General features: G+C 40.4%; 1 long non-coding RNA gene across 1 annotated transcript; it reads right to left on the reverse strand.

Moving 5' to 3' along the window:
• Positions 1-1826: 1826 nt before the first annotated feature.
• LOC136368896 (uncharacterized) lies at positions 1827-5384 on the reverse strand. Its single transcript, XR_010744925.1, has 3 exons — positions 5098-5384; positions 2002-2127; positions 1827-1917 (listed from the first exon to the last, which is right to left on the reverse strand). It is a non-coding gene; the product is annotated as an uncharacterized lncRNA (long non-coding RNA).
• Positions 5385-10925: the final 5541 nt, after the last annotated feature.

Genomic DNA, 10925 nt, shown 5'->3' on the forward strand with positions numbered 1-10925 from the left:
CATGCTAAGAGGTTGTCTTGTTTAATCATTTCAATATTTTCCTTTTACAGTTCGTGTGTGAGAAAATCTGGTAACTTTCTCATGGAATTTGTAAAGGGCTTCCAAAAAATTGAACTTTCAGCTCTTGCTCATGCCCTGGGTTCTTTTTAGAAGCCTGCAGTAATTGAGACTGTTTTTTACAGGAGCAAAACCTTGGTTTTCTGCCATTTTTCTCTCAGCCACTTAGATTATGTGTGTCAGAGTTCTTCCTCTTCTCCTACAAGAAATAGGAATGGCTGGACATTGTAATTGTCCCTCCTTTTAATGCAGTTTTCATTACAGAATATGTGTATTTCCCTTAGCTTCCACCTACCCTCCTCTCTAAGCACAGTTTGAAGAGCCACAGGTAAGGAACATCAGCCTTTGAAAGGCAAGGATTTGCTGGAATATTCTGAGTAATATTCTGATGAACTCTCTGTGTTCAAAGTTTTGATGACTGTTACAGTAACCTGGTTCTAGAAATAAATTAGATGCTGGAGTGGTCAACCACATGGAGATCTTTTAAAAATCTGCTACAATTTATGGCACAATGACCAAATCTATCCAATCTATCTAATGGTTGGGTGTAATTTACAATGTAATGTACTAAAATACAGCCACCTTAATAACAAGCCATATAATTCACGTGGGAAAGAAACAACCATTCGCCAGGGGGGGAAAAAAAACCTATGAACAAAGAGAAAAGGATTTCTTTTCAGCCTTCCCGTACTTTGGTGTCTAATCTCGCCCCTGTGAAATGCACCTCAGAAGTCTGGATCAACAATGGAAAATCAGAGTCCTGAAAATGGACATTGTTAATCAGGACTGATACCACTAAGAATAATGCTATGGTGTGGGGCTGACTCAGCCATCAGCCCAAAGACTGCAGGGGGTTTGTGTAGCTGGAGCATTCCAGCTCCTTGGGGAGGCACTTTCTGAGGGGAAAGAGTTTCAAGGTTGCTGTACTTGGTGCAAGAGAGCTTTTCCCTTCTGGTGGAACACACCCTTTATTTCCCTTTTCGACTGCTGAATAACCAAGGATCTGACTTATGCTACATCAGGTAGATCAAAATGCATCTACAGCCCCTTTTTGATGTTCAATGACAGATGATTAAGAGGAGTACAAGAAACAGAGCAATTTCAGGGTGTTTCAGGTCCTGGTACCTCCCCCCAGCTTCTCATGATCAGCTGTTAGTAATTCAAAATCCAGAAAATTAGGATCAGGGCAGCTGAGAATTCTTCCCAGCTGCATTTGGTCCCATCTTTGTTTGTCTTTGATCACTTTCTTCATGTAGTGGCTCAGTTTTCCTACTGGGAAATGTATCCTGTGTGTAGGATTGTGACTACACAGACCCAGTTACCAGATCAAACAGCCAGTTACAAGACCAGCCATGGCACTTGTAATAATAATCTATTCTGATTTTGCAGTCATCAGCACTCATCAGGGTCAACAAGAATCTTACCACTGACCTTAACAGGAGCTGGAGCTGATCCCAAACATCCTGGAGTTTGTAAGCCTCAGTTTTTATCTTCTGCAATGCTACAACAGTGATATTTACTGAAACTTAGCAGAAAGAATTGTTGTTATTAGTGTGCCAGGCTAAATATAATTCCATCTCTTTAAGAGGCTGGTGTGGTACCATTAATTTAAAAGACAGCAGAACAGAGTGGTGATCCATAAATCTGAATTCTGATTAGGAAAATGCACCCCAGTTTCTGAATGCCCCTCCAGTGACATTTCCTTCCAATAAAACAGCCTATCTCCAAGAAAGACAGAGATGTTTATTTTATAATCCCTATTTATAAGATGCTGCTTTTTATGTCCAATATAAAACACAGAGGGACTATTGTTGATAAAATAGGATGGTTTGCTCCTTTTCTACCATGGTGAAATCTTTCCTAGGAAAAGAGAATAGAGATGACAATTTCAGAACCCTTGTCAAGCAGAAGGGAAGGGTGAGTGCTGAAAGAGGCATTAGTTACTCTTTTAATTGATGAGTTTTCCTGTAGCACTTGCCAGCCCAAAATCCAGAGAATTCTCATGCAATCAGAGCTTTTTGCCCAGTGACACCCAGGCAAATGTTCTTATTTCAATGTCACAGGTGAAACCTTAGGAGGGAGGAGTTTGGGTGACACTGGAAATGGACAGCAGGAAACAGCTCATTGTCTGAATCCCCTTCAAGCAAATGACCAACCCAAGTTTTCATGGCTTGTTTTGGCAAATGGAATTTGTTAGTGACTGCTCCATCAGCTGAAACGGCAGAGGGTCAGACCAGGATGGGACAGAACACTGATCTGAGCAGCTCCACCACACGCTCTGGTGACCTTTAGCAAGCTGCTTGGACTCTTGGTGCATCTCCAGGTGTTAAATGGGTTACTTTAAACCTTCCTTCCAAGAGTCTGCTGAAATTGAGAGTCTAAGACTGTGAGATTGTTCATGGAAGTATTTGGGAGAATCCAAGATACCTGCAGGATAAAGCCCTCAGAAGTTTCTAAAATCCCAAATCCTCTTTTATCTGGGACCTCTTAGTGTTCTGTTTCAGTCCTTTAAATTGGAAGATAAAGACTTGAGTAGAGCTGAGGATCTATGGATCCTTTGCCTGAGGAAATGAAGTTTTTCAGGAAGTAAGAAAAGGAAAGCTCCTTTTTTGCTCCAGAGAAGCTCTGACACCTCAAAGTAAAAGAAGCAGAAAATTTTTCATTATGGTGATGCTGCAGAAGCAAAAAAGACAATCTGCTTTTTTTTTAGAGGAGAAACCTGGTGGCAACAGGAGAGAGAAGAACCATCATCAGACAAAAGCATACATAAGATACAAAACCATTAGAGACTCCTAACATTCACACTGGCATCCTGCTCTGGGAGCTCGCAGAGCTGCTCAGACATTAGCTAATTACATTTGGCACAATCCTCTCATCTTACATGCAGGCAGACACATTAGGTCGCCTCCTTAGCTGGCATAAAGTTTGGATTTTGACAGCGTGTCTCGTGCCCTCCAGCTGAGGACAAGCACCTTTGTTTCCATTTTTTAATATGTGATATATAAATAAATTTAATTAATAAATGAAATTTCACAAACTCTGCCTGCAGTTCCATACAGCAAGGAAGAACCAAGATGAAGATTCCACCCTCTGTAACCACAGTTCAACCAGGAGCTTTCAAGCTGCTAAATTAAGATTTCTCTTTGTTGGCCACAGGGTAACACAACAGCCCTGACAATGAAACTTGACCCAGATCATGTTGAAATGATCCCAGAAGAACAGCAGAACTGGGGGCTCTTAAAACCTGTTGAGGGCTGCATGGAAGTTAAAAGAAATAGAAACAAATGGTGGAATTAATGTTCCAGAGATCAGAAGGAGACCTGATTGTGCTTATCTGCCAGAATCACTGCAACTGATTTCTCTGAGCACCAGATCAGGCCTACAGAGTATTTGGAGTGAAGTTTTTCCACTGGATTTTGAGATGGAGGAAAAGAAAAGCATGGCCAGGAGAATTTGTGATTTCTTTACCTATACAAATGCTAATTTATCACTGCCACATATAGAAAGAGAAAAGTGGGAGCACATCATAAGAACTACTTTTCTTTAATGTCTGTAAGTCAAAGAAATCTGTGTTCTTGGTTCTTTTCCCTGAGAAACAATTACCTCTTGATAATGAGGGAGGGCAAAATAAGGCCATTAATCAGTAAAATATTACACATCAGCAGTCACTGTGCTCACCTGGCCTTGTTTCCCCTTATTGTGGCTGAAGGATAAACAGCATTTCTCCCCAGTGGGCCCTCAGGAAGCTCTGACAGCCAGGGAAGCAGCTCGTTAAAATCATCAGCTAAGAAAGTCACTGGGTCACCTATTCCATCATCCAGCAACTGTGACCACCAGGAAATACACATTTGAGCCCAGACAGGTTCACAAATATCATGTATTTGTCACTGTCTACAAGTTCAGGGGTGTGATTCTACTGCCTTTCCCTGCAAAGTGATGGCAAACATATGCTGAGGTAATCAGGGGAAAATTTAAAATGTACCTTCAGCTGGAAACTTGGGAAATGCATCTAATGATGCTTGGCTTTTCAATACTGCTGTTAATAAAGCAAGAATTCATCCATAATCAGGAAATAACTGGAGAATAGACTCAATGCCAAACCCTCCCATCTGAATAGCAAATATAAAATAATTAATGCAAAAAAATTTGTTTTAAATCTTATCACTACCCTGTGTTCGGGCTATTTTTGTAGAAAGGAGAGCAAAACTGAAGAGCAGACAAAGACAATGCTATATGGAAATCAGTTATTTCTACTGAGTAGATGCTTCCTATACTGTAGGTATTGTTAGAGGAATGTTATAAAACACCAAGACAATACAGATCTGGACGTGCTGGGTGCTAAAACTCTGCCTTTTTATGGCATGATAACACTCGATAAAATGCAGAATAAACTGCTGCCTCTGAGAGATTTCTCTTGGTCCCGCAATCAGGGGAACAACTGTGATGAGAACACAAAACACGAGGTGGCATCGTTGCCATTTTGGTCAGAGGTACCTGGTTACACTGCGTAGGGATAAATGCTGTCAGTGTGCTCTCGTCTCTTCCTCGTGTCCTTCCTTGCCGGCCAATAACTTCCAGAACTACGAGAGTTGAGCCCAACCTAAGACCTTGAGGAGATCTGTTGCTTTTCTCAGAGTTGCTGATGTAAAACAAAGGTATCTGCAGAATTCCAGGATCTGTGACAATTTATAAAACCTGAACAGTTCATGGATGCAATGAATGGGAACAACTCCCCTTTTCAGAGCACAAGTTAATGTCTCTACTCGAGTGTCCTAATAGTTTATGACAGATGTCACTTACACTGAGGTGGTAAATAAATCAGCAATGACATAATAATCAAATGATACTGATTAATAAGCCAATGGTTGTCATAACATCTTTCCCCTGAAGAGTTCAAAGTGTACTGTAAAAAACGAATCTTCATTTAATGAGATCCTAAATGATTTCATCTGGTAACTTTTCAGTGCAGGGATTTCACGCACAGGTGCCTGCTCTCCCCACCCTCATCTCACAGGGAATCAAGAACTGGGCTCCTCTCACCTCCACAGCTGCAGCAGTTCTGGAGAACTCACCTGCAGAGCAGACAGAGCCTTGAAAAAGGTATCTGTGTGAATTTTCACATCAGGATTTTTCCGTATTTTTCCAGTTTTTCTGTACATAGTGGTCACCCTTCTCACACTCTGGGAGTCTGGCAAGCAATGCAGGAAACCTTTAGCAGAAAGAACAGCAATAAAAGAGAAGCTTTTAGGAACAAATACACGTCTGATTAATAACTCTGAGTTTGCCTGGCATTTCTGCCACTTCACAGCCTCCATAACTTCCACAGAAAAAATGTCTCCTTGGGGAATGCACCACTCAGTGTAATTCTGAATGAATCATGGAATGTTTTGGGCTGGAAGGCACCTTTAAAGCGAATAATGTGAAACAGCTTTACTTTATTGGACTTGAGCACCAATTCCCTTTGCTGGGCATTGAAGTCAGAACTTCTTCATTGTTCATCGAATTCTGGATGACAAACTTGGGTATGAAAGGAAATAATAAAATCCCAACAAATGCTTTCATTTTACTGTAGATTTGTCCTCTTCATCTTTTCTCTATTTGTTTTGTTTGGCCTCTATGGATTTTTCAGTGCAATCAGTGCCTGTTCTGACACACTTTCTGATTATCTTTACTATCCCTTTTCCCTGTGCTATCATCATTCTCCTCTCTCCATGTGCTGACATAAATCTCACTGATGTAAGTGCTCTGCTATTTTACCATTTCACTCTGAATGCAGAGATACAAAAGGAGAATTACACCTTACAATAAAAATAAAACTCTTGTGAAAAGACTGCCATTTTTAAATGTTCTGTCTAAATTCTGCAGTGCTGCTTTGACAGTCCTGAAGACTGATGTTCCAAACCTTCCCAGTCTGTGCATGACTGGGCTGTGGCTTCCATTGCAAAGGCTGAGATTTGGCAGCACATCATCAGGAAGAGCTCCCTCCCACCAGCTTAGGATACGTGTTACTGGGACAGGAGGAAAGGGGTGAGAAATTTCCTCATTAAACCAGTAGAAAAGGAAACTCATGGTTCTCAGCTTCAGCAGGGCCAGTTCTACACTCAGTAGTGTCCTGCTGGTGTGGATGTACAGCCAAATCCTTATTATCCCTGGCTGGATTATCCAGGTAACTGGAATCATGTCACACACAGCCCTTTTACAGCCCCTCCATGCACTATGTTGAGAAGGGAAGTTCTGCTCAGTGCATTCTTACACTACACTGCTCATATTTGTTTGTTTTTCTCACTTCATGAGAGAGCCAAGACAAGCAGCACGCAGCAGTCAAGTGTTCCTCTGTGATTCAGCTTCCTTGGCAGGCAGAGCATGGAAAAACCAGCCCCATTGTAAACGAGACAAGTGCCTGGGGAAAGCAGAGCTGTGCCATGACTTTGTGTCTCCACGAGAGGGGTGACCAGCCTTGTCAGAGCAGAAACAGAGATTTCAGTGCTCACAGGCAGCCCTTGGCAGGGCAGGGCTGGCACAGAGAGCTGAACACTTCTGTTCTGTGCTGGCAAAGTCAAAGCCACCCAGGGGTTCTGTGTCTCCTTTAACAGTCTTGTCCATCTTCACCATGTTCTCTTTCAGTCCTCATGCCTGTCTTAATCTTTTCGTGTCACTTGCAAAATACATCATTTGTTTCAGAGCCTGGTATTTCTGAAAATATCACCCTTCTTGCCTGCTGCAAAAAACCCAACCAACCCAAACCAATGTAAAACTTAAAGCTGTGTTTTAAACATGATCATACTTCTGCAGAGTTTACTGGGAACACACTAAGGAAGGCAGAAAACAATGAATGTGAAGAACATATTTTATGCTCAGCCTGTGGGCATTAATACCAGCTTTTTCAGTGTCCTGTATACATCCCTATTTTACAAATATATTAGAAGTGTTTACATTTTATATCAACTTTAGGCTGTAGGTAAGAAAATCCTTCAAACTGCAGACTGTGTGCACGTTGAATTTATTATTCAATTTTTGTGTGAAAAGGATTACAATGTCCAGAATAAATATATCCAAAGTATATGCCCAGAAGAATCATTCAGAAATAACCCTGAAAAACTGCTGTAAATATTTAACCTGTAATGTATTTTTGTACACAACCATAAAACTGTCCATCATCATTCCTACATGTTTATTTTAATGTCAAACCACATAACTTCATCTTTAGATGGCCTGAAAACAAAATCTGGTCAAAGGCAAGCCGATTTGTGTTATAAGAGTTACAAAAACCGGTCTCTTCCTACCTCTCAAGGCTCACTGGAGTGTAATGTAAGGATCAAGATGATTCTTCATGATCTTCTGCCTCATATTAGCAATGAGATGGATTTGCTTTTAATGGAAGAGATTTCAAGGCAGCTAAAGCAAGACAGAAAACTACAACTGGCACCCTGTGGTAAGCACCAGGGTTGCTCAGAACATACAGCAAGACTCTTACTCTCAGAAAAAAATCTAAATTAAATATAATGTACGGGGGGGGGGGGGTTAGACTGAAGTTTATGAAATAATTTGATGTATTTTAAAAAATGGTAAATGATATTGAATTTGGATTGTTATCATCATTCACTCCAGTCACATCCTGGCAGGGAAGTGCCCTCACATTGCATTGGGATGTACTAAAAGTGCTGCAAGGTTTCTGTGGCCTGTGCTGCTCTCGTGTCAGAAAATGCTCCCTGACATTTGCATGCCAAGTGCTTTGCATGGAGAGAGCTGAGTTTGTACAGCACATCGTGTGCTTCAGAACCAGTTCTGTGCCCTTACCCTGCCTTCTGGGCCTCTGCTTCCTTGGTATTACACTCTCATGGTCCTTAATGAATGGCAAGTTCACCCTGTAGCTCTTCTGGCAGCAAACCCTAGGACATAATCACTTTTAAAATAAAGTGCCTTCTCCAGGATGTGAGACATTCTACAGGTGCTGATAAAACACTCTTGATATTACACACTTGATGGGGCTATCCAGGTATGAACTTTATTTCTCTTGACCTCAAGAGGCAAAAAAGAAAGCTCCAGCAAAGTCTGTTTGTAAGAATGGTTTGTCATGTTGATCTTATAGCTGTGGAAACCACCACAGAGCTGAGTGATCTCATGTTAGCTGCAAATGTTTTAGAAAGACTACTTATTTCTGGTGGACACAGAAACAATTCCACAGAAATAAGATAGAACATTGCTTTTTCTACAAAGCTGCTGGAGCACAGGATCTTTTCCGTTTGCAAAGATTTATGGAATACTTTCCAGAAAGTACATACTGCTTGCACAGCAGCAAAATGGTTATTCTGCTACTCATGCAAAAAAAACCCCACATATTATCTGAATTTACTGAATGCTGAATTAGGTTGTTTGGAGGGGAAAAAAATTAAAAAGATAAAAAGAAAGGAAGAAAGAAAAAAGGCATAAACTCTGTTCTGATGATTTGCTTTCCCTTGTCAAACCCATCAGGTAACATACCTGCAGTCCAACCTTCTTAACCACCTTTTTTTTAATGGACACCTTTTGACGCCTCCTCATGTTTTACCTGTAGGGATGCCAAAAAATATTCTGTAAAGTCTTGCCAACTCATAGTGATTGCTCTCTCCCTTCCAGAGAGGATGCCACATCTGCTGGCCTGAATGAGACATCCTAAAGAAATCTGCTGCTTAGTATTTCTGAAAATTAAGGTTTTTTCAAAGAAAAGCAGATTTTTGGAGAGGTTTCACGATAGGTACCCAAATACAAATGCACCTAATTCACTAATCACTGTTGAAAAGATAAGCATTGTTCTTTCAGCTATGAAAACCCCCAGCCATTAAGTAGAAGACACTAAATATTTTTTAGAATAGATGCTTATAAAAATAGTGTATTAGAAAATAAGGTAGATTTGAACAAACTATGAAGAAAGTCTGTTTTCTGTGTCACGCTGTGCTACTGGCATAACTGTCAAGTCTGATGAATTCCTAAACCTACTGTATCACTTTGCCATTCTTCTTTTAAATGTCATGTGGAATTTAATGCATTTAACACCATCAGGTATCTAATTACATCTCTGTGTCTCCTTATCAGCATCTACCACCACTCCAGACATCCTCAAGCAGCCCTTCACTGGCTCCAGACTCCCCCTCTTTGAGCAGATCTCTCTCCAAAAATATCCTTTACTATTTCTGCCTCCCACTGTAAGGTGAATGTTCTTCTTCTCTGCTCCCTGGAACACTTACAAAGTCAATTTAACTCACTGTTTTCCTTCAAATTAACCTCTTTGCTGTCCTCCCCCCTGCTGTTTCATTCCTGCTTTGGTGCCATCCCCCGGGAGAGACAGACACCCCCATTTTCTGTGTGTTACTCCCTCCAATCACTCATGCAGTAAAACACCTGTCAGACTCCTTAGCAGAAATCCCAGTGTTAGCTGTCAAATCCTAAATCATCCTCCGAGGTGCTTGGTGTGTCCCACATGGTAATAAGTGACATTTCCCTGAGCACACAATACCTTAGAGTGAGCTGTAATCCCCAAACTCAAAATGTCCTTTTCCTATCTTTCTGGGAAGCACTGCATACAGAAGAGGAAATGGCTGCTGAGTGGTGGCTGTGTTAAATAGCAACCCAAGATATTTCTACATGGTAAAAGTCAGAACCCTGTTTGGAAGAGCCCAGTCCTTTCATTCATTTCCACCTGGAGAAACTGAAGACAAATAATCAAGCTTGTCTATATTAATAATAATATTTTTGAAATATTAACCTCCATAGCTGTGAGCTAGTCAGACATTAATTAGAAAAGAGAAAAAAAGCAAAGAAGGATTTAGTAATTTCATCTGACTTTGATTTCTATGCCTTAGTTAATCATCTGCAAAATGGGGTACTATATTTACCTGTTCTGCAGAGATCTAACAGTGATAAATCAGCTGAAGAGGCATTGACCAACCTCAAAGAAAAGCCCCAAATTCAGGAATAAGTTTTATAAGGAAGATCCTTTTTTTAAAAATACGTTTCTTTGCAGAGAAGTCAAAGCTAAACTGCTGTCTGGGAAGCTTTGCAAAAAAAAATCCAGTTAGTGTTTAATCTGTCATACAAGTCCCACATTTTCCTTTGCATTGTGAAGAAAATGTGTGTCATCTGAACTGGTCTGCATACACACATTGTTCATTACACAGGAACCATGAAAATTAGGCTTGCATTTTGTATATTTGGATCATATACTCCCTGTCTGTGGAAAATGAGATTTTTAATTTTTCTTAAAATGGGGTGAAGAAAGCAAGCTTAGAACTCTAATCTGCTTTGTAAAACCTTTGACTGATTGGGTGGGGACTAAGTGATAAATGATACTTCCTCAGCAGTGACCTGTTGTTCTACCACAGCTGCCACCACTGCAGCTTCAACATTTACCGCTGTCAGCATGATGTAACATTTAAACCTTTGCACTAATGCAGCTCCTCACTCAGCCACCAAGCACTGAAAAATCCAATTTGTATAAGCAAAGGTACCATTAGACAAAAGGCTTTGTATAGAGTCGTGAATTCTTAAAAGAAATCTTTCTGTTAGTCATGCTCAGTTGTATCTACAGATTATCTGCCTGCTACAGAATCTCTTTCCCAGCTTTGAAATATAAATATGTGCACATGTGTGTTAGGGTTGTGTGTGCTCTCAAAATTATGTCTATATGAGCTACATGAAAATTTGTGAATTTGGGGTATGAGGCTACAAGGCAGCTGTACTTGTAATCCATTAATTGTTTTTCCTTCAATTCTGTTAAATTGTGTTTGCACTTGAATGTACTTTCAGCAATATATTGTAGCAATGAGTTCCTAAATTTAATCATGCTTGAAAACACTTCCCATTGCTTTAAATTTTCTGCCAGATAATTTAAT

The sequence above is a fragment of the Sylvia atricapilla genome, chromosome 17, assembly GCF_009819655.1.
Source record: "Sylvia atricapilla isolate bSylAtr1 chromosome 17, bSylAtr1.pri, whole genome shotgun sequence".
Classification (NCBI taxonomy): Eukaryota; Metazoa; Chordata; class Aves; order Passeriformes; family Sylviidae; genus Sylvia; species Sylvia atricapilla.